Below are 25,279 nucleotides of genomic sequence, written 5' to 3'. Positions count from 1 at the left end.
TAAATAGCAGGGCCGGACTTAAGCATTGTGGGGCCCTATTCGAAACGGATTTCGCGGGGCCAAGTTTGGGTAGGGAAGCGGACAATAAGTGAAATTTAAGAGTTTGTATTAGAAATAAATTCGTCTATGCATTTTATTCATTCTTTACTACGTACAGAATTACTTTACGAGCCTTGCGTGTAGCAAAGTCATACAGTATATCATAATAATTCTGTTTCCTACATAGATCCCGCTCAATAGCAAGAATTACCAAATGTTTCAATTTATCTTTGAGAATTGTTGACCTCAAGTAATTCTTCATTAGTTTGAGGCGCGAGAAGCTTCTTTCACCTGATTACACAATTACGGGTAATGCATAATGCAGTTTTTATTAATAGCGCGTAGGATTGACGTTTTCCATATTGAATGACACCCCAAAATGACAATTTTCTTCTATATTTCCGTATATTTTAAGGACTTTTTAGTATATTTTGCAATTTCGGGAGATTTCCAGGAGCTCCTGCTAAATCGACATGAGTGAGCGTTTTAAGTTATAAAATGGTTTAATTTAATAATTTATACACCTTGAATTAGCGTGGGTCCCATGAAAGTGTGGATCCTTCGGTAACATAGGTTGCAGTGGCCTAAGACCGGCCCTGCAAAATAGCGGCGTATGCTATGCCGCCGGTCGACTTGTAGTTAATAAAATCAGTAGGTGTTATCAATCAGTGCTTCAACAGAAAGGGGAGAGGGGTTGCGTTTGAAATGGTTAACGGCACCAGCATGGGCGTAGCCAGAATTTTTTTCGGGGGGGGGGATTTTTTCTCTCCCCCTCGCAAATATATATATATATATATATATATATATATATATATGTTTGTGGTGTGTGTGAGTGTATGTATGTGTGTTTGTACATTATTAATCTTTATTACATTCTGACCCTTCATTCTTTCGGAGGAAGTTTACTCTACCCTCTTTCTGGAGAAAAAAATTGTAAACCCCCAGCGATTTCCAGCAAAGGGATCTGGGGAAGCGCTGTGAGCTCCCCTAGCGCGGGGTAGAGCCCCGCCGCCAAGCACTATTTCCCGTATTGAAAGCCAACAAAATGCATATTCTGAGGTATCTACAGTGCATTATTCTGCTATTAAAAGTTCTGTCCCTGGCAATGTCTGAAGCCTCTTTCCACTTGCTCTGAGGACCTCCATGAAAGTGTGGCGCCAAGTTGTACTTATTATGCGTAATTCATTTTGTCAGAGAACATGTCCCGCAAACCTCATGCGACGCTCTGTCACAATCTTACTAAGGGGGCGACTCCTGGTTCGGCATAAGGTTTCCTTGAAGCCCCGATCTCTATAACTGACTCCTAAAATCTGTCGTAGCCATCTTTGTTGAGCCACATTTAGTCTTTTTCAATTTCGGCAGATAACTATTAACTGCTTTTTATTAAGGGAGCCCAGCCACTGGTAGAAATGTATAACCTCTTTTGGCAACGTTCTTGGAATTATGTGACTGTAGTTGGATTTAGAATTTATATTGAAAAGGGAAGTTTTATCGTCAAAGTTATTTGTTGGGGGGTGTGACGATACGAAACTTGCATGTAAAAGCTCATTGAGTTTTTTCCCAGCTAACCGTGAGAAAATTTTATTTTTAACCTTAAAATTATTTTTTTTGTCCACCCATAACTAATTTCTTTTAGGACTTATCTCCCCTTTCTCACGGGACGTAGCGCGATAAACATAAATTAGCTTCTCTAGGGCTACGTTTTAATTTTTGGCCGCTGTACAGGTGACCAGCACACAATAGGCACTGCACCAGCGCTACACACTGCAGTTTAATAATTATTCACATCTTCTTCTCTCTCCCCCCCCCCCTCTCCCGGTAGGATACGCGCCGCCCTAGGAATAGCGTTGCACTGGCTGGACAATAGATAAGTGATAAAATTCCATAATCCAGAAGTGAAATGAAGATGTTCATATCTAACGTAACTGATCATCATGTATTGCTACTTTAGACGTGAATGGAAGAGTGTTCCTATGTCTGGCTACTTATATCCTTAGCTGCTAGCCCGTGGGTCGACTTCTGGCGGTCGTGGGACTGACACTCAGAAGGATGAGTCATCCGCTGATAGAATCCCTAATAGGAGAATTAGTACGTGCCCTCCGTGGAGGAGATTGCCGGCCCTACAAATAAACCTGTCCCTGTTAGGGCAAGAGGGAGCCACCAAGAGGCGACTAACACCTGCCATTCTCCAAAACTTGGCATCCATAACCATAAAATCCTACCCATCAGATGCCATTTTCTGCTATACCGATGGGTCGGTAATGATGGACCCCGATAGATCAGGGTATGGGACCCTTATTGTCTACCCTGACCGGACTGAATCAGACAGGCTCTCTGGTCCATTATGCTACGCCGCATGCTCCATGGATGCCGAACTCACAGGGATAACTCGGGCGTTCGAGGCCATTAGGGCCCTAATGCTCCAACGCGAGACTAGTGCCACTACGGTGGTGCTGGTCACTGACTCTCGCTCCAGTCTCCAAGCTATGGATGGCGGCGGGGGAGGGTCGCCCGTAATAGAAGAGGCAATCGGCGCCGCAGATAACATCCGCCGAGCTATTGGAGCTGTCGTTTTCATGTAGTGGGCGCCTTCACATTGCGGCGTGAGGGGCAATGAAACGGCAGACGCCCTCGCAAGGGAGGGTGCTTTGGCAGCCACACACCTCGAAGCACCAAGCACGTACTTACAAGCAACGGCACAAATCCGAGCACTCATTCATGAGAAGTGGTTAAAGTCCTGGGAGGAACCCGACAGAGCACGTGGTGTCTGGCAGCGCATGCGTCACCCAGATCGCGACGATCCATGGTGCATTTGAGTGTGTAACATGCTTTTTTTTTTAAATTGATGAGGTGGTTTTTAGCTGCAACCCCGCTGGATGGGGGGGGGTTAAACACAAAACCCCACTTGGCTAGAATCTGGTGACTGATGAATGGATAGTCTTATATTGAAGAGGGGGTTTATCGTACATTTCGGAGGGGGTTTTAAACTTAAAATCTTCCTTAGCTATGCTCTTGGAATTTGGGGATTGTCGTTTGCATTCTTTTTTTTTTGTTTTTTGTTTTATAGAAGAGGGGATTTTCACTGCAAAACCCCCTGGAAAGGGGCTTTAAACTGAAACCCCTTTGCTGCGCTGGGGCAAGTGATGATTTAGTATTAAAATCTCAACTAAAATGAACAAAATTAAAGCAAAAAATCTGTCACTAAATTCCGACACCCCCCCCCTCCCGCAGGCGGGGATTTCATTTTGGGGGGGGGGGAAGTTGAACCCCAATCCCTCTGGCTACGCCCATGGGCACCAACAAAGATGGATCCGAAATACTGAAGCAGGAAGAAAATTCTTTTTAGTTGTCAGAGGTGTTTGAGAGGGGAGGGGAGGAGAAGGTCAGAAGTTGAAATGCGAGAAAAAATCCAAGCAACGCAAAGAAATTTAAATATATGTCACCTGATATATCCGGAGGAGTGGTGGCTTAGCGATAAAGCGCGTGGCTTCCGAACCGGGGGTCCCGGGTTCAAATCCTGGTGAAGACAGGGATTTTTTATTACGAAATCTTTGTGCACCTCTGAGTTCACCCAGTTCTAATGGGTACCTGGCATTAGTTGGGGAAAAGTTAAGGAGGTTGGTCGTTGTACTGGCCACATGAAACATCGTCTGCCCTATAAGGTCTTAAAGGGGAAACTTTACACTTACCAATATGATCAACTTAGTATTTTCTCAGGTATACTTGTAGGTACTCACTGACTCAGTTACTTAGTTACTCAGTTCGTTTGTCTATCGGAATCCCATCTTTCTCTCTCTCTCTTTCTTTCTCTCTCTTTCTTTCTTTCTCTTTTTTTTCTCTCTCTTTCTTTCTCTCTTTCTTTCTCTCTTTCTTTCTTTCTCTTTCTTTCTCTCTTTCTTTCTTTCTCTTTTCTTTCTCTCTCTTTCTCTCTTTCTTTCTTTCTCTTTTTCTTTCCCTCTCTCTCTCTTTCTTTCTTTCTTTCTTTCTTTCTCTTTCTTTCTTTCTTTCGCTCTCTTTCTTTCTTTCTCTCTCTGTCTTTCTTTCTTTCTCTCTCTTTCTTTCTTTCTCTCTCTGTCTTTCTTTCTTTCTCTGTCTTTCTTTCTTTCTTTCTCTCTTTCTCTCTCTCTCTTCATCCCCTCGTAAAACTTTCTCCTTTTTTTTTGAAGTTGGCACCTCTGTCTCTTCCTTATTTCCTTTTACTCTCTAATTCTCGCTCTGCCTTTCCCTGCCTCTCCGCTCTGCCTTTCCCTGCCTCCCCACTCTGCACGACTGACACACACACACACTGCCATGGTCTTATCTATATTCACTACTAATAGACCAAGCGTAACAGGTCTACAACACAATCGCAGCGTCGCAAACACAAGTGCCCCCCCTCCCCTCCACTCTACACCTGTCGCGCTGTATGTCACCGTCTGAACCTGAATGTCTTCCCCCCTAAAAGGGCAACCCTCTGTTTCCCTCAACATTAAGAAGTGTATTTCGTTTCTTTTAACTGCACTGCTAATTGTGGGACTTAGGGCGCGATGTGAAACACATAGGAGCTCTTTTCTCACGGAAATCGTATCTCTACGGAGTAGTGTAAACAAGTAACCAAGGTGACAGGACTATTAAAAAATGTGGATTTGAATAAAAGGTCTGTAATATTGTTTTTATTTACTGCTTATATTGGTCTGCATTTCTTTTTTCCCCCCGTTAAGCCGCCTTTATTATGAATTTGCCAAAAAAAAAAGGTCGCCACTATTATTTAATTGTATTTATTACCACAAATAACTGACCAACTAATACACGAACACAGATCTCTCTCTGACCTTTTTATAAGGCGGCTAAATGGTCAGGATTTAGAATTGATAAGGCACTAAGCAATGTGAGATATAAAGCCCTATTAACCAACCTAACGAAATTGTTCTTTTACTCTCTCTCTCTCTCTCTCTCTCTCTCTCTCTCTCTCTTCAAAATGATTGGATTGAAAACATTCATATATAGCTATAACTTCTGTTGCCTATTGGGTAAATCCAACATGGTCAATGGAAGAGATGACAGCAGTTGTGATTGCCTACTAACAAATGTAAATGGACTAAAGATACTATAACTATGCCACAAAATCTCAAGGACGAAGGTGACTGTGGAAGGGGATACGAAAGAATTATTTTGGCGGTTGATCGGGGTTGGAAGGGGTATGGAAAATGAATTTTTTTGTAAATGAAAGCGTATTCCTGCTGAAAACAAAACACACAAAAAAACAACAACAAAAAAAAAAAACATTTGATCTATCAACTTTCTTTTTTAAAAATGTCATATTTAGTCAAATCTGTACTGCCCCCCCCCCCCCCCCCCAAAATATTTGAAATTCTAGATTATCCCCTCTAACGATGTCCGTTACTTTTGGGTTTCTGTAAAAAAAAAAAAAAAAGAGCTGCTCATTACTTCCAATACTATGGCCAAGAAACAGTTCTTCTTTCTCGGGGAAAAACCGAAGGATATTTGACATTAAAATGAGAAGTCATTTCTCTCAACATTCGTGTAAAATGGTGGAGGGTTGAGGTGGGTAGCGGGGGGGGGAACTCTATTGATTCAAGTAAAAAAAAACAACAACTGGCGAAAGAACTTAAGTTAAAAACTATTGATTACATTTACAAAGCACTGCACCACAATTAAAACAATGATAGTTTTGTACTATTTACTTCCCTCTTATATTAAAAGGCGCACAGAACACAGTTGCACGTAATAAAGGCTCTAAACACGTCTGAAATACTATACCAAGTTCTATAATACACAACTATAACTTGATTGGATCTCCTATGGTATCACTAATAATGTAGTAGGCCTATTTGTTTTCGCGAGCCCTCCCCCCTGACCTAAATCTTTTAGTTCTAGAACTTTTCAAAACCACTGGCTTCTCCCTTCAGACATTGTAGACCAAATAGGCTATAGTATAGAATAGTATAGATCTATTGTAGGACTATTTGATTTTCTTCTAATCATTCTAGACCAAATAGGCTATAGTATAGATCTATTGTAGGACTATTTGATTTTCTTCTAATCAAATAGTAGCTACTGTCTAATAAGAGTTTTTTAACCTGGCACGTCTTAAAGCCAAAACGAAGAAACGGCGTATCTTGATTAGGGAACTGCTGTTCGCCGACGATACGTCACTCATCTCCTTCACAAGAAGGACTGCAAAGGCTTGTGAATGCTTTGGCAGCTGCTTGACAGGAGTTTAGACTTACAATAAGTCTCTCCAAGCCCGAAATCCTGTCACAAGATGTCGCAGAAATACCAGCGATACATATTGGAAATCACACACAGTGGTGCAGGAATTCACCAACAACAATAGCCAGCAACCTAGATTTAGACACTGAGCTGACAAAAAGAATAGGAAAGGCTTCAGCAGCAATGGCAAAAGTCTCCAATGCCAAAATGACTACAAAATTAAAAAAAAAAATTTTAACTTGGTTCAAGCCAGAAATACTTAGATCTAATTATGATTTAATAAAGAGTTAAAACCCGCATTTTAAATTAACTATTTCCTACAGTGTACTCAAACAAAGTTGTACACATAACAAAAATGTTGAACTTTTTCAATTATAACAAAGAAAACAACAATTATAGCATGTCTAACAAAACATAAAGCTCACAATTATAGCATGTCTAACAAAACATAAAGCTCTCCGACATCACAACATAATAATAATTAACGATTGTTCCACAATGGGTGCGGGACTCACCAAGTGACACCATCCTTCACGACGCATCTGCCTTCTTCGCCTTTTAGATAGATGTAGGGTTCCTGGAGTTACCACTCTGAAATAAGTTCTCTTATATCTTGGAGTCTTTGACAATACTTTCTTTTTTAAATTCTAATTATTTCTCCTAGCTTTTGTTGCTATTGTTTCTAACGTAACTTCGTCTAACATTGGCCAGGCCTCAAACACTTGTTGGATTTGAACTCTGCCATACAAATAAATGATTCAAAGTCCATTTATTTTATAAGAATTTCTGTCTTCTAGTGCCACCTAGTACTAGGGACCTTGTATGTGTTCTAGTGTCACCTAGTACTTGGCACCTTGCATGTGTTCTAGTGTCACCAAGTACTTGGCGCCTTGCATGTGTTCTAGTGTCACCAAGTACTTGGCACCTTGCATGTGTTCTAGTGTCACCAAGTACTTGGCGCCTTGCATGTGTTCTAGTGTCACCAAGTACTTGGCGCCTTGCATGTGTTCTAGTGTCACCAAGTACTTGGCGCCTTGCATGTGTTCTAGTGTCACCAAGTACTTGGTGCCTTGCATGTGTTCTAGTGTCACCAAGTACTTGGCGCCTTGCATGTGTTCTAGTGTCACCAAGTACTTGGCGCCTTGCATGTGTCTAGTGTCACCAAGTACTTGGCGCCTTGCATGTGTTCTAGTGTCACCAAGTACTTGGCACCTTGCATGTGTTCTAGTGTCACCAAGTACTTGGCGCCTTGCATGTGTTCTAGTGTCACCAAGTACTTGGCGCCTTGCATGTGTTCTAGTGTCACCAAGTACTTGGCACCTTGCATGTGTTCTAGTGTCACCAAGTACTTGGCACCTTGCATGTGTTCTAGTGTCACCAAGTACTTGGCGCCTTGCATGTGTTCTAGTGTCACCAAGTACTTGGCACCTTGCATGTGTTCTAGTGTCACCAAGTACTTGGCGCCTTGCATGTGTTCTAGTGTCACCAAGTACTTGGCGCCTTGCATGTGTTCTAGTGTCACCAAGTACTTGGCACCTTGCTGCTTCTTTCTTTCCATGACATTTATTTGTATTAATTACGATGTTCGATTGTATTGCTACAAAGTTTTCTCATTATTTTCTTGAACATATCTGTTCACCTGTTTCACCTAACTACCTGGATATCTATTCGTCTATGCCTGTTTAACTGTATGAAAAGAAATTTCTGGATGTTTCTACAATAACTTGCAGTTGAAGTAGGTCTACTCGCTCCCAAGCAATCAAGTTTGATAAGTGTAACATCCTTTATTGTTCCATAAGTTTTGAAACAAAATGGAGGGTAATAGTGAAATGGTTGAGGTGCCAGGAGAGTTCAAAGGTGCCAGCAGAGTTCAAAGGTGCCAGGAGAGTTCAAAGGTGCCAGGAGAGTTCAAAGGTGCCAGGAGAATTCAAAGGTGCCAGGAGAGTTCAGGGTTGCATCTCCATGAACAATTATTTTGTCTCATGACTTTTTATAAGTACATCTTGTAATGCAACGTCAGAATTCAGTTGCGATTGTTTTCTAGCGTGGGGAGAGAGGTGTTACTGTTGATTGTTTTCAAGCGTGGGGAGAGAGGTGTTACTGTTGATTGTTTTCAAGCGTGGGGAGAGAGGTGTTACTGTTGATTGTTTTCAAGCGTGGGGAGAGAGGTGTTACTGTTGATTGTTTTCAAGAGTGGGGAGAGAGGTGTTACTGTTGATTGTTTTCTAGCGTGGGGAGAGAGGTGTTACTGTTGATTGTTTTCTAGCGTGGGGAGGTGTTACTGTTGATTGTTTTCTAGCGTGGGGAGAGAGGTGTTACTGTTGATTGTTTTCTAGCGTGGGGAGAGAGGTGTTACTGTTGATTGTTTTCTAGCGTGGGGAGAGAGGTGTTACTGTTGATTGTTTTCTAGCGTGGGGAGAGAGGTGTTACTGTTGATTGTTTTCAAGCGTGGGGAGAGAGGTGTTACTGTTGATTGTTTTCAAGCGTGGGGAGAGAAGTGTTACTGTTAACGCCACCCCCTCCCCCCTAATAAAGCATGTTTACTTTTGTCCTAGCTTTTTGTTTCTCTCTATTATCTTTCTTTATTGTGTGTTCTTTATTACAATCTTCTCTCTCTCTCTCTCTCTACCTCTCTCTTACCCTCTCCTTTCCCTCCCCATTTCCTCATCCCACTCTTCTCCTTCTCTCTCCCCACCTCCTCCCTTCTTACTACTTTCTCTTCCCCTCTATTTACTCTCTTTTATTGGTTTTTCATTTCTCTTCCTGATATTTCTTCCTCTTCTCTCCCTTTCCATCCCATCCCCGCGCCTTCATTTTCTCCTCTGTCTCCTTCTGTTTCTTTCCTTCAATCTCTCTTCTCTTTTCTCTCTCCTTCTCTGTAATCCCCCTCCCTCCAGTAATAGGTCGAGCTTAATCCTATAAAGCCTACCTATACAATGCGCCGCCTAGTCCTGGAGTACAGCCAATATATATGTATTCAGATTTTTACTATCAAACAATATTTAGCACAAAAACAAATGCAAACTTTAGGGACAAACTTTGTCAAACGTCAACTCCTTGTGTCCTGTAAGGACCTGACCATCCGAGGTGCATAAGATACAACATTTATATTTTATATTAAGCGAAGAGGCGACAGATTCTTTCTCAGCCCCGGAGCGCCACTTGTTCCCTTTCCCACTTTGAGTGACTCTCGCTTCTTGTTGACATTTTATTCGTCCATTGAGGTTCGTGTACTCACAGTTCGTACAAGTAGTTCGTACAAGTAGCTAGTACAAGTAGTTCGTACAAGTAGTTCGTACAAGTAGTTCGTACAATTAGCTAGTACAAGTAGCTAGTACAAGTAGTTCGTACAAGTAGTTCGTACAAGTAGCCAGTACAAGTAGTTCGTACAAGTAGCTAGTACAAGTAGTTCGTACAAGTAGTTCGTACAAGTAGTAAGTACAAGTAGTTCGTACAAGTAGTAAGTACAAGTAGTTCGTACAAGTAGTAAGTACAAGTAGTTCGTACAAGTAGTAAGTACAAGTAGTTCGTACAAGTAGTAAGTACAAGTAGCTCCATATAACGGATAACACGAATAGATGTACAGTTCTGTAGCAACACAAACATCATTGACCTGTTTCTGTGACATTGACTTGTTTCTGATACATTGACCTTTATCTGTGACATTGACTTGTTTCTGATACATTGACCTGTTTCTGTGACATTGACCTGTTTCTGTAACATTAACTTGTTTCTGTGACATTGACCTGTTTCTGTAACATTGACCTGTTTCTGTGACATTGACCTGTTTCTGTGACATCATAATGTGTCTTTTCACCTTGTGCAACACCTCGCGAGGAGGTTAAAATCCTTGGGACACACAGGACCTCATTCGCCAATCGTAAACAAACAACATTTAGCCACGTGATAATATTGATAAAACAATGGAAAAAACGTATCACGTGACAGCCTTTATGGGTTGCGTTATTTGTTTAGAAGAGATAGAGAATGTTGTTTGTTTACAATTGGTGAATGAGGCCCATTGATGATCCGTCAACACATTTCTTTAACTTCTCAAATAATCATTTTGTGGTCATTACTTGTCGACTCTATTTTTTGTTTGTTTGTTTGTTCGTAAGCCTCCTCAACAACTGACGCCACCCCCTTCCCGTCCCTACAAAAATTATTATTTTAATTTTTTTCCAGCTCAGGTAAAAAAATAAATTGTCCCACAAAAGTTTTTTTTTTTATTTCTGAGTCTCAGACAGTAAGACTTGACCAAATATTATTTGTCTAAATACTTGGCGTAAGGTGTTATGAGTGGCGATTAAAAGCGGGGCCTCTGTTTGCACACCCTTCGACCTTATAGTCAATACATTGCTCCTTCTGGAAATGTAAAATGTTATTCTAGGAGCTTATCAGTGTGGGTGTGAGGGGGGGGGTAATTTTTTTTCTTTGGGAAGAGGGGGAGGACCCGAGTACACACACACACACACACACACAAAGAATAACTTCTAGGTGCATGAAATAGAAACTGAGGCGCAGACCAATGACATCGGGAGTTCAACTAGAAATATAACCTTGGACTGAAGGGTGAGCTCATGGACTGAAGGATGAGTTCATGGACTGAAGGATGAGTTCATGGACTGAAGGATGAGTTCATAGACTGAAGGATGAGTTCATGGACGGAAGGATGAGTTCATGGACTGAAGGATGAGTTCTGAGCTGGTGTTCACGTAGTGCAGCAACACATGTTTTCCATTAGGGCACCCCAAGGTTTTTTATTAGGGCACCCCACGGTTTTTTATTAGGGCACCCCACGGTTTTTTTTATTAGGGCATCACGTTTTCCATTTGGGCACCCCAAGGTTTTTTATTAATGCATCACGTTTTCCATTTGGGCACCACATGTTTTCCATTAGGGCACCCCAAGGTTTTAATTAGTGCATCACGTTTTCCATCTGGGCACAAAATGTTTTTTTATTAGGGCATCACACATTTCCCATTAGTGCACCTCATGTTTTCTGTTGACGCCTGCTCCCCGCCCATGCAATCACCTAAGCCTTGCTCACTCCTTGATAATGGCTTCCCAATGTTTCTGCGCAAACTTCTATTCCCTTTTCTTGGTTCCGTACCCTGCAGGAAAGTCTGTGGAAGTCTTTGGGATTCTTTTCATTAGTTACTAGTTAACATACACACACACACATCATCGCAGAAACACATCACAACATTTTATTTTCTTCGATTTTTATCTGTGTATTTGTGTGTTTGTGCGTGAATGCGTACGTGTGTGAATGTATGTGTATGTGTGTGTCTTATAAAGCTATCTTTCACTTACCGACCTTCACCTTCACACACGCGCGCGTGCAGACATTTCTGCAGGCAGTGACAGCCAATTGATGTAACTGATCTGATCGTCTATGAATGTTTAATTTCCAGAATCTGAGGCAGTCAACAAAGTAGCAATGGTTTCTTGATTTGATTGATGAGTACAATTCAAACTGGTTACTTCAGGTTTTGCCATTCAGTTTTGAATCTCTAGAACAGGAAAGCTAAGAGATGTCCGAGAATGAAATGGTATGAGGCCTGTTTGTTGTTTTAAACATTCTTACTGGCTAAGATTGACTAATTAGAATGTAATTAGGTCAGTAAATTTAGAAGCATTTTGCCGATCACTTTGGAGTTGGATGAAAAAAAAAATTTGGTACCTTTTATAGGAATTTGTGTGTGTGTGCCTCCGTACAGATGTGTAATGTTCTAGACCCCGCCCCTTTCCTCATTAATTAATCGTGAACGGGAACAGTTTGACATAACACAAATAGTGTCGGGGGGTGGGGACGCTCCCGCTCTCTTGAGTTCTCTTCAATTTGACCCTGTCTTGCTGCCATTTCAAGTCTTCTGTTAAAAGTACAAATCAAACTGACTGGGTTAATAAGAACTAGTTCTAGGTTAATCCGAGGTTAAGTTCACGCCGATGAATTCTCTGTATTTGATAAATATACGCTGATTGTCATGCTTCACTGAACCTGCATTTTGGTTTGGCAAGTTTAATCTTTTCCTTACCCCCCAAAACCCTTATATATATAAATATAAAGCTAAACTGTCTGACTATTCTTCGGCTCATTAGTTCTTTATCAATATGTTGATGGATCCCTGGTGCTTTGTATTGCATTGAACGCATTCTCTTTCACACTTAAAGAACTTCAGAACCAACACACGACTGCAGACAAATAGACGTTGGTTTTTATTATTCCTCTTTGTAGCTTTCATGGGTGGATGGACACTGCCTGGAACCTGGAGATGGATTTCGAAAATGGCTCTAACCATTTTCCTAGACAGTTTATGAAGATATGTTTGGAAAAATAGTACTATCAGTTGGGCCCTACAGAGAAAACTCTGGTTTTACCGTTCTAATTTTTCAAAATAAAATCATCTTCAAATTAAATTTGGTTTATGCTGAACACATGTCATTGAGAATTCCCGTAAAGAGTTAATTAAAAAAAATAAAATTTTCAGGAACACTTTAAGCACCATTTACGTAGAAATAATTTAGCTGGACAGCTACAATTATTTTTTTAACAATACAATATACATTTGTATATAACACTTATACAATTTATTAATCCACATTATCAGTACTATATATCTAAATAGATCCAGTATACTAGTATAGACTTCACCTACATCTTTACATAGTCCTTAGTCTGTTGAACCATTGGGGCACCACACAGGATATGTCGACTGTCGACTCCATTCCTGTCTCTATTTTGCCTTGAATAGCATCTCTTTCAGACACATGCCAGTCCATGGTTGACGTCTTCCCAACGCTTTCTCTGTCTGCCTCCTCTTCTTTTTGCTGGTACTGTTCCCTGTAGGAAGATCTTTGTCTTTGACCTTGTGATATGGCCTTAAACTTTTAGTCCGCGTATTTAACAGTGGTTAGCAGGTCATTGTGGGGCCAAACAGCTGTTGTGATCATGTTCAGATTTCCTTGTTTGTGATGCAGTCTTCATGATATTTAGGATCCTTTGATAGCATCTCTATTCCATTGCTAGGATCCTTTGATAGCATCTCTATTCCATTGCTAGGATCCTTTGATAGCATCTCTATTCCATTGCTAGGATCCTTTGATAGCATCTCTATTCCATTGCTAGGATCCTTTGATAGCATCTCTATTCCATTGCTAGGATCCTTTGATAGCATCTCTATTCCATTGCTAGGATCCTTTGATAGCATCTCTATTCCATTGCTAGGATCCTTTGATAGCATCTCTATTCCATTGCTAGGATCCTTTGATAGCATCTCTATTCCATTGCTAGGACCCTTTGATAGCATCTCTATTCCATTGCTAGGATCCTTTGATAGCATCTCTATTCCATTGCTAGGATCCTTTGATAGCATCTCTATTCCATTGCTAGGATCCTTTGATAGCATCTCTATTCCATTGCTAGGATCCTTTGATAGCATCTCTATTCCATTGCTAGGATCCTTTGATAGCATCTCTATTCCATTGCTAGGATCCTTTGATAGCATCTCTATTCCATTGCTAGGATCCTTTGATAGCATCTCTATTCCATTGCTAGGATCCTTTGATAGCATCTCTATTCCATTGCTAGGATCCTTTGATAGCATCTCTATTCCATTGCTAGGATCCTTTGATAGCATTTCTATTCCATTGCTAGGATCCTTTGATAGCATCTCTATTCCATTGCTAGGATCCTTTGATAGCATCTCTATTCCATTGCTAGGATCCTTTGATAGCATCTCTATTCCATTGCTAGGATCCTTTGATAGCATCTCTATTCCATTGCTAGGATCCTTTGATAGCATCTCTATTCCATTGCTAGGATCCTTTGATAGCATCTCTATTCCATTGCTAGGATCCTTTGATAGCATCTCTATTCCATTGCTAGGATCCTTTGATAGCATCTCTATTCCATTGCTAGGATCCTTTGATAGCATCTCTATTCCATTGCTAGGATCCTTTGATAGCATCTCTATTCCATTGCTAGGATCCTTTGATAGGATCTCTATTCCATTGCTGGGATCCTTTGATAGCATCTCTATTCCATTGCTAGGATCCTCCTCTCTACTTCTGCAAGATTCGCAAGCATGCAAGAATGTGAACAAGAAGCGTACCAGTCTGATTTTAGTGTTGAGGCTATGCCTTTGTCTTTCCAGATTTTTTTGAGTTTTGCAAGTGCCACTGTGGACTACGCAGTTCCGGCCAGTAGTTCAGATTTCGTTCCTTCGTCTGAAACGAAAGCCACAAAGTATTTGAAACATCTTGCATTTGCCAGTTTTTCGCCTCCAGTAGGGATGTCCATAGACTTATATCTACTACTAGACTGGAAACCGGAAATAAATTCTTATCCGCGACTGATTGATCGTGAACATTTTGTAGAAAGTTGGATCAAGGCGTTGTTTTGTCAAGTAGTTCAAAGAAGTAAAGTTGTTTGTTTTTTTTTCAACCCTAACCTATGTAACATATAATTTTATTTTTTAGATCTAGTAATTGATTATCAAAAATACACAAAAAATCACAATTTAATGTTGCATTCAGTCTTTTGATAAAGATGATTATGTATCTAAAAATTGCAAAATAATAATTGAGACGAGAGTACTCTTATTTTTAATGTTCATTTACTAGATCCAGATCTAAAAATTAAATTATATGTTACATAGGTTAGGATTGGAAGAAATATCCTTAACTTCTTTTAACTACTTTACAAAACAACACCTTGATCCAACTTTCTAGAAAATTTTCACATTTTTTGTAGTGTTAAAAAGTCTCCATGTCCAGTCTAGATATAGTATATATAAGTCTATGGGATGTACATTTAGCCTTGTTGGCTAAAGGAAGAATTTTTTACAAACATTTTTGTTACCTTTTTTTTTTATAAGGTATCTTCCCTCACGAGCCAAAGAGTGTTTTTTATAAGGTATCTTCCCTCACGAGCCAAAGAGTGTTTTTTATAAGGTATCTTCCCTCACGAGCCAAAGAGTGTTTTTTATAAGGTATCTTCCCTCACGAGCCAAAGAGTGTTTTTTATAAGGTATCTTCCCTCACGAGCCAAAGAGTGTTTTTTATAAGGTATCTTCCCTCACGAGCCAAAGAGTGTTTTTTATAAGGTATCTTCCCTCACGAGCCAAAGAGTGTTTTTTATAAGGTATCTTCCCTCACGAGCCAAAGAGTGTTTTTTATAAGGTATCTTCCCTCACGAGCCAAAGAGTGTTTTTTATAAGGTATCTTCCCTCACGAGCCAAAGAGTGTTTTTTATAAGGTATCTTCCCTCACGAGCCAAAGAGTGTTTTTTATAAGGTATCTTCCCTCACGAGCCAAAGAGTGTTTTTTATAAGGTATCTTCCCTCACGAGCCAAAGAGTGTTTTTTATAAGGTATCTTCCCTCACGAGCCAAAGAGTGTTTTTTATAAGGTATCTTCCCTCACGAGCCAAAGAGTGTTTTTTATAAGGTATCTTCCCTCACGAGCCAAAGAGTGTTTTTTATAAGGTATCTTCCCTCACGAGCCAAAGAGTGTTTTTTATAAGGTATCTTCCCTCACGAGCCAAAGAGTGTTTTTTATAAGGTATCTTCCCTCACGAGCCAAAGAGTGTTTTTTATAAGGTATCTTCCCTCACGAGCCAAAGAGTGTTTTTTATAAGGTATCTTCCCTCACGAGCCAAAGAGTGTTTTTTATAAGGTATCTTCCCTCACGAGCCAAAGAGTGTTTTTTATAAGGTATCTTCCCTCACGAGCCAAAGAGTGTTTTTTATAAGGTATCTTCCCTCACGAGCCAAAGAGTGTTTTTTATAAGGTATCTTCCCTCACGAGCCAAAGAGTGTTTTTTTATAAGGTATCTTCCCTCACGAGCCAAAGAGTGTTTTTTATAAGGTATCTTCCCTCACGAGCCAAAGAGTGTTTTTTATAAGGTATCTTCCCTCACGAGCCAAAGAGTGTTTTTTATAAGGTATCTTCCCTCACGAGCCAAAGAGTGTTTTTTATAAGGTATCTTCCCTCACGAGCCAAAGAGTGTTTTTTATAAGGTATCTTCCCTCACGAGCCAAAGAGTGTTTTTTATAAGGTATCTTCCCTCACGAGCCAAAGAGTGTTTTTTATAAGGTATCTTCCCTCACGAGCCAAAGAGTGTTTTTTATAAGGTATCTTCCCTCACGAGCCAAAGAGTGTTTTTTATAAGGTATCTTCCCTCACGAGCCAAAGAGTGTTTTTTATAAGGTATCTTCCCTCACGAGCCAAAGAGTGTTTTTTATAAGGTATCTTCCCTCACGAGCCAAAGAGCGTTTTTTATAAGGTATCTTCCCTCACGAGCCAAAGAGCGTTTTTTATAAGGTATCTTCCCTCACGAGCCAAAGAGTGTTTTTTATAAGGTATCTTCCCTCACGAGCCAAAGAGTGTTTTTTATAAGGTATCTTCCCTCACGAGCCAAAGAGTGTTTTTTATAAGGTATCTTCCCTCACGAGCCAAAGAGTGTTTTTTATAAGGTATCTTCCCTCACGAGCCAAAGAGCGTTTTTTTATAAGGTATCTTCCCTCACGAGCCAAAGAGTGTTTTTTATAAGGTATCTTCCCTCACGAGCCAAAGAGTGTTTTTTATAAGGTATCTTCCCTCACGAGCCAAAGAGCGTTTTTTATAAGGTATCTTCCCTCACGAGCCAAAGAGTGTTTTTTATAAGGTATCTTCCCTCACGAGCCAAAGAGTGTTTTTTATAAGGTATCTTCCCTCACGAGCCAAAGAGTGTTTTTTATAAGGTATCTTCCCTCACGAGCCAAAGAGTGTTTTTTATAAGGTATCTTCCCTCACGAGCCAAAGAGCGTTATTCAGTGCTTAAAAGATGGAAAGAAGTATCCTCTCTCTCTTCCCCCCCCCCTTTTTTTTCCTTCACTCTCATTTGTTTTCTCTGTCTCTCTTTCACTCATTATCTTACTCATATTTACTCTCTATCTTTCTCTATTTAACTTAATCTCGTGTCTCCTCGCCCCCCCCCCTTTCTTTTTTTGTGTGTTTTCTCCCAATCTTTGTACGGCAGACGATATTAAAAATGTAATTGTGTGTGTGTGTGTGTGTGTGTGTGTGTGGAAAGTCTTACCAACATGTCATTGCACGGGCTCGCTCATTGATATCTTGAGATTTCATTCGTCACGTGAAGGTCAAATGTAGGAATGATGTAACGCTGCCGTGCATTGCGCTAAAAATAGAACACACGTAATTAATGCCAGTGTACACATTGATCTATTGACTTGTAACAACAGCCCGGTTTTGTTTTTTTAAAACACTTTTCGTTGGTCTCAAACTATGGCAGATACGAGGTCTAGACTGAGGGTGTAATTGTTGTATTATATTGAAGCAATTTTCTTCATTGCTTTTAGTTGTATTTGTTGGTTATATTTCTCTTGTTAGTTATAGATATAGCTTGTTTGTTATAGTATCTTGTTGGTTATTGTATCTTGTTAGTTATAGATATAGTATCTTGGTGATTATATATGCATGCTACAGCTACTGGGAGCCACAGGTGAGAGTTGGGTACTGAGTGGGGACCAAGATTGAGCCAAGCTACCCTCAAAAAGAGGGTACGACTGCCTGTCCACTAGAGGTGCTACCCCTCTTGGATACCCCATACACCTTGGTGATTATAGATATATCTTATTGGTTATAGTATCTTGTTAGTTATAGATAGATTTTTTATATATCTTGTTTATTGTGTGGTTTTAGATATAGTTTCTTGTTGGTTATAGTTTCTTGTTGGTTATAATGTCTTGTGCTTGTTAGTTCAAGGAATGTCAGTGACTAGCCTGTGGCTCTGTTTTGGGTCTTCTTACTTGCACCAAGACGGCAGAAAAGAACCAAAAAGAGGGAAATGTGGGGGACTCTACTTAACTTGATACTAAACGGAAATTTACTAATCACAATTTTTAAAATAATTTTCAAGCACATTTTACCCCATCCCCCTTTTCTATACACACACACACACACAACGGCTTCCACACATCTGATGGGATATAAACTACTTTGCATATGATTTATAAACACAGTCAGATCTAGATCTTGTGCAGAAAGCTATAAATAAATGTAGAGCTCATTCAGAAGGCTATAAATAGATCTAGTTCTATTATTATAAATAAATCTGATGAAACTATTTTTTTTACAAATCGACCATTTCCTATTAGATTTAGATTTTCTATGCTTACATTGTAGTGATTAGATGTGCCGATAGTGTGTGTATGAATCATTGAGGACACGTCTTCCAAGTCGAGTTTTTCCCGATAGCCAGCCAATGTCCATAATAGTCTAGCTATAGTAGCACAAGTCTTGATAGTGAGTAGGTTTGACCTTATCGTTTGCTAAAAGAAGGAATTAATGGGTGTCTTGCTGTTCATTTAAGACTTTTTTTCATAGATCAGTGACTGATTTTTTCCAAACTGAGTATGTGTGTAAATAAATTTTCTGATGTCATCATTTTAAATAAGGTCCATAAACAAGGCACCAAGATGAGGTATTCGTGTGTTTATGGGTTGCTTACTTTCTCTGCTGTGTAAGTAAATGATATAGACTCTAGATCTAGACTAGACGCATTCATTGCAGTGACTCTTGCTAGAATGACGCCTGTGATGTTCGGCCGTACGGATTTGAACCAGAACCTTCTAAGTAAGGTTAACAAAATGTTCATATTTCATGTCAGACACCGTCATAAAATGAAGGTACATCTAGGTAAGTGAATAGTCTACTCATGTTCCTTTTAAAATTTAGGTCTAGATCTATTTATACCTATGTCTAGAATAGTCTAGATAAACGTCTATAGTATTTGTTAAAGGTCTAAATCTATGTCTAAAACTTTTGTATTTTTTAAGGGAAGACATGAATTGGGTCAAGAAGGTTGAAAAATCAAATGGGAATTTCCTTTGAAAGTGCTTTCGTTATAACAAATACAACGGAAATTTAGATAAAGTCATTATTAGGTAACGTGGCTATGTTTAGTAAAAGAAAGAAAACTTAACTGATGAGATAATTATATCAGTAGTACCAGAGATAAAAGCTTAAGCTCAGCCCTGCACATCTGCATTTATCTGCCTTTATAAGATTCTACTTTATATGTAAAATGAAGTCTATTGGCACAAACAAGGGAAAACTCGCTGGATCTGGATATTAGCATCCCAAAAGTGCGAATACATTAGGCCTGATTAGGCAGTCAGTTAACAAGTCAGACTATTTAAATCTACTCATTTAAAACGAGGAGATTTTTGCGAGCAACTTTTAAACATAATACCGCAAGAAGCATCCAACGGTTACACTAGATCTATATGGTTCTCTGTATCATTACGATGTGACAATTTATTTTTATTTTTTAAACAACCAGATGTAATTATTAATTTATAAGGGAATTAAAATCCTCTTCCGGACTTGGAATATAGCTTCTGTTCATCTAGACTCTAGACCTTTTCCAGGGTGTTATGTAATCAGTGCAATGATTAGCTTTCGTTAATTTCCCGTTGTTAAAATCATGGGCTCTAGTAAGTCTAGTTAGAGATGGATTTTTATATGGGGCTTTAGAGAGAGATTGATTGTTAAATGGAGCTCTAGTTAAAGATGGTTTGTTAAATGGAGCTCTAGTTAAAGATGGTTTGTTAAATAGGGCTCTAGCTAAAGATGGTTTGTTAAATAGGGCTCTAGCTAAAGATGGTTTGTTAAATAGGGCTCTAGCTAAAGATAGATTGTTAAATGGGGTTCTATTTAAAGATGGATGTTTAAATGGGGCTCTAGTTAAAGATAAATTGTTAAATGGGTCTCCAGTTAAAGATTAATGAAAGCGGTTCCACCGTTCCAGTAAAAAATCAATGAAAGGAGGCTCTAGTTAAAGATTAAGCACTCTCTCTCTCTCTCTCTCTTTCTCTCTCTCTCTCTCTCTTTTACCATTTCTCTCTATCTCTTTCTACCTCTTTCTTTGTCTCTTTCTCTCTACCGCTTTAGTTTAAATCTCTCTATCTCTCTCTCTTTCTACCTCTTAAAATGAAAATGATAAAGAAGACAAAGACAAAGAATGGTATGGTCGTCTGATAATTGCTCCATTCACTTATACAAAGATATTAACTCCTCTTGATAATTGCTCTCTATATTGGGATTATAGGCCCTATGGATAACTGATCCTTACATAAGGATAATAGGGCCTTAGGTCGCCTTAGTATAACTGCTTCCTACATGGGATGATATGACATATGTGCTTATGGATAACTGCACTCTACATTCGGAGGATGTCTTGGGATACCTGCTCTCTAAATAAGGATCATAGGGTCTCTGGATAACTTCTCCTTTATTGAGAATTAAAAAAAAAACTTTAAAAAAAAAAGGGATTTTTATGATTTCACTCAAACATATAGGTGGACCACAAAGGGTCAGCCCACTTGTTCCACTGTTCCATTGTAAGCAATGCATATAAAAAGGGAAGGTTTCGCTATTTTCAGCACGAATATCAGATGCTATAGACACAAACAACAAACGATGTAACCTCCCTCCATACACAATGAAAGTTTGGCAAGAAGCAAACAATGTAATAATGTCAGCGCTGTTAACGGACAAACTGTAGGCTCAGCCGCTCGAAAAGCTTTGAAAACCTAACAGACAACAATGAAACAAAATAAATAAAAAGCAAAACAAAACAATTCCTACTTTATGTTACAATAATCTAGTCAACAAAACATTCATAGTTTAGTTGTCACAATAATCTAGTGGACAAAACATTCATAGTTTAGTTGTCACAATAATCTAGTGAACAAAACATTCATAGTTTAGTTGTCACAATAATCTAGTCAACAAAACATTCATAGTTTAGTTGTCACAATAATCTAGTCAACAAAACATTCATAGTTTAGTTGTCACAATAATCTAGTCAACAAAACATTCATAGTTTAGTTGTCACAATAATCTATTCATATAAACTATCATAGTTTAGTTGTCACAATAATCTAGTCAAATAAACATTCATAGTTTAGTTGTCACAAAAATCTAGTCAACTAAACATTCATAGTTTACTTGTCACAAAAAAATCTAGTCAACTAAACATTCATAGTTTAGTTGTCACAATAATCTAGTGAACAAAACATTCATAGTTTAGTTGTCACAATAATCTAGTCAACTAAACATCCATAGTTAGTTGTCACAATAATCTAGTCAACTAAACATTCATAGTTTAGTTGTCACAATAATCTATTCATATAAACTATCATAGTTTAGTTGTCACAATAATCTAGTCAAATAAACATTCATAGTTTAGTTGTCACAAAAATCTAGTCAACTAAACATTCATAGTTTAGTTGTCACAAAAAACTAGTCAACTAAACATTCATAGTTTAGTTCTCACAATAATCTAGTCAACTAAACATTCATAGTTTAGTTGTCACAATAATCTAATCGACTAAACATTCATAGTTTAGTTGTCACAATAATCTAGTGAACAAAACATTCATAGTTTAGTTGTCACAATAATCTAGTCAACTAAACATTCATAGTTTAGTTGTCACAAAAATCTATTCATATAAACTATCATAGTTTAGTTGTCACAATAATCTAGTCAAATAAACATTCATAGTTTAGTTGTCACAATAATCTATTCATATAAACTATCATAGTTTAGTTGTCACAATAATCTAGTCAAATAAACATTCATAGTTTAGTTATCACAAAAATCTAGTCAACTAAACATTCAAAGTTTAGTTGTCACAAAAATCTAGTCAACTAAACATTCATAGTTTAGTTCTCACAATAATCTAGTCAACTAAACATTCATAGTTTAGTTGTCACAATAATCTAATCGACTAAACATTCATAGTTTAGTTGTCACAATAATCTAGTGAACAAAACATTCATAGTTTAGTTGTCACAATAATCTAGTCAACTAAACATTCATAGTTAGTTGTCACAATTATCTAGTCAACTAAACATTCATAGTTTAGTTGTCACAATAATCTAGTCAACAAAACATTCATAGTTTAGTTGTCACAATAATCTAGTCAAATAAACATTCATAGTTTAGTTGTCACAAAAATCTAGTCAACTAAACATTCATAGTTTAGTTGTCACAAATAATCTAGTCAACTAAACATTCATAGTTAGTTGTCACAATAATCTAGTCAACTAAACATTCATAGTTTAGTTGTCACAATAATCTATTCATATAAACTATCATAGTTTAGTTGTCACAATAATCTAGTCAAATAAACATTCATAGTTTAGTTGTCACACAAATCTAGTCAACTAAACATTCATAGTTTAGTTTTCACAAAAATCTAGTCAACTAAACATTCATAGTTTAGTTCTCACAATAATCTAGTCAACTAAACATTCATAGTTTAGTTGTCACAATAATCTAATCGACTAAACATTCATAGTTTAGTTGTCACAATAATCTAGTGAACAAAACATTCATAGTTTAGTTGTCACAATAATCTAGTCAACTAAACATTCATAGTTAGTTGTCATAATAATCTAGTCAACTAAACATTCATAGTTTAGTTGTCACAATGATCTATTCATATAAACTATCATAGTTTAGTTGTCACAATAATCTAGTCAAATAAACATTCATAGTTTAGTTGTCACAAAAATCTAGTCAACTAAACATTCATAGTTTAGTTGTCACAATAATCTAATCGACTAAACATTCATAGTTTAGTTGTCACAATAATCTAGTGAACAAAACATTCATAGTTTAGTTGTCACAATAATCTAGTCAACTAAACATTCATAGTTTAGTTGTCACAATAATCTAGTCAACTAAACATTCATAGTTTAGTTGTCACAATAATCTTTTCATATAAACTATCATAGTTTAGTTGTCACAATAATCTAGTCAAATAAACATTCATAGTTTAGTTGTCACAAAAATCTAGTCAACTAAACATTCATAGTTTAGTTGTCACAATAATCTAGTCAACTAAACATTCATAGTTTAGTTCTCACAATAATCTTGTCAACTAAACATTCATAGTTTAGTTGTCACAATAATCTAATCGACTAAACATTCATAGTTTAGTTGTCACAATAATCTAATCGACTAAACATTCATAGTTTAGTTGTCACAATAATCTAGTGAACAAAACATTCATAGTTTAGTTGTCACAATAATCTAGTCAACTAAACATTCATAGTTAGTTGTCACAATAATCTAGTCAACTAAACATTCATAGTTTAGTTGTCACAATAATCTATTCATATAAACTATCATAGTTTAGTTGTCACAATAATCTAGTGAACAAAACATTCATAGTTTAGTTGTCACAATAATCTAGTCAACAAAACATTCATATTTTAGTTGTCACAATAATCTAGTCAACTAAACATTCATAGTTTAGTTCTCACAATAATCTAGTCAACTAAACATTCATAGTTTAGTTGTCACAATAATCTAATCGACTAAACATTCATAGTTTAGTTGTCACAATAATCTAGTGAACAAAACATTCATAGTTTAGTTGTCACAATAATCTAGTCAACTAAACATTCATAGTTTAGTTGTCACAATAATCTATTCATATAAACTATCATAGTTTAGTTGTCACAATAATCTAGTCAAATAAACATTCATAGTTTAGTTGTCACAATAATCTAGTGAACAAAACATTCATAGTTTAGTTGTCACAATAATCTAGTCAACTAAACATTCATAGTTAGTTGTCATAATAATCTAGTCAACTAAACATTCATAGTTTAGTTGTCACAATGATCTATTCATATAAACTATCATAGTTTAGTTGTTACAATAATCTAGTCAAATAAACATTCATAGTTAAGTTGTCACAAAAATCTAGTCAACTAAACATTCATAGTTTAGTTGTCACAATAATCTAATCGACTAAACATTCATAGTTTAGTTGTCACAATAATCTAGTGAACAAAACATTAATAGTTTAGTTGTCACAATAATCTAGTCAACTAAACATTCATAGTTTAGTTGTCACAATAATCTAGTCAACTAAACATTCATAGTTTAGTTGTCACAATAATCTTTTCATATAAACTATCATAGTTTAGTTGTCACAATAATCTAGTCAAATAAACATTCATAGTTTAGTTGTCACAAAAATCTAGTCAACTAAACATTCATAGTTTAGTTGTCACAATAATCTAGTCAACTAAACATTCATAGTTTAGTTCTCACAATAATCTAGTCAACTAAACATTCATAGTTTAGTTGTCACAATAATCTAATCGACTAAACATTCATAGTTTAGTTGTCACAATAATCTAATCGACTAAACATTCATAGTTTAGTTGTCACAATAATCTAGTGAACAAAACATTCATAGTTTAGTTGTCACAATAATCTAGTCAACTAAACATTCATAGTTAGTTGTCACAATAATCTAGTCAACTAAACATTCATAGTTTAGTTGTCACAATAATCTATTCATATAAACTATCATAGTTTAGTTGTCACAATAATCTAGTGAACAAAACATTCATAGTTTAGTTGTCACAATAATCTAGTCAACAAAACATTCATATTTTAGTTGTCACAATAATCTAGTCAACTAAACATTCATAGTTTAGTTCTCACAATAATCTAGTCAACTAAACATTCATAGTTTAGTTGTCACAATAATCTAATCGACTAAACATTCATAGTTTAGTTGTCACAATAATCTAGTGAACAAAACATTCATAGTTTAGTTGTCACAATAATCTAGTCAACTAAACATTCATAGTTTAGTTGTCACAATAATCTATTCATATAAACTATCATAGTTTAGTTGTCACAATAATCTAGTCAAATAAACATTCATAGTTTAGTTGTCACAAAAATCTAGTGAACTAAACATTCATAGTTTAGTTGTCACAAAAATCTAGTCAACTAAACATTCATAGTTTAGTTCTCACAATAATCTAGTCAACTAAACATTCATAGTTTAGTTCTCACAATAATCTAATCAACTAAACATTCATAGTTTAGTTGTCACAATAATCTAGTCAACTAAACATTCATAGTTTAGTTGTCACAATAATCTAGTCAACTAAACATTCATAGTTTAGTTGTCACAATAA

General features: G+C 37.3%; 1 protein-coding gene across 2 annotated transcripts in view; it reads left to right on the top strand.

Annotated features, from left to right (window-relative positions):
- Nucleotides 1–4,522: 4,522 nt before the first annotated feature.
- Nucleotides 4,523–25,279, top strand: part of LOC106078170 (delta-like protein D) — a 105,115-nt gene continuing 84,358 nt past the window's right edge. The window contains exon 1 of one of the 2 annotated variants that reach the window (XM_013238960.2): nt 4,523–4,675. The gene's annotated coding sequence lies outside the window, so the exon portion shown is untranslated. Of the gene's footprint in view, nt 4,676–18,476; nt 18,956–25,279 lie in introns of those variants that run through there. The other variant, XM_013238958.2, reaches the window with a different exon arrangement.

Source organism: Biomphalaria glabrata, chromosome 3 (assembly GCF_947242115.1).
Source record: "Biomphalaria glabrata chromosome 3, xgBioGlab47.1, whole genome shotgun sequence".
NCBI classification, from domain to species: domain Eukaryota; kingdom Metazoa; phylum Mollusca; class Gastropoda; family Planorbidae; genus Biomphalaria; species Biomphalaria glabrata.
Note: the sequence above shows the minus strand (reverse complement) of the source record. Positions and strands in the feature narration are given on the sequence as shown.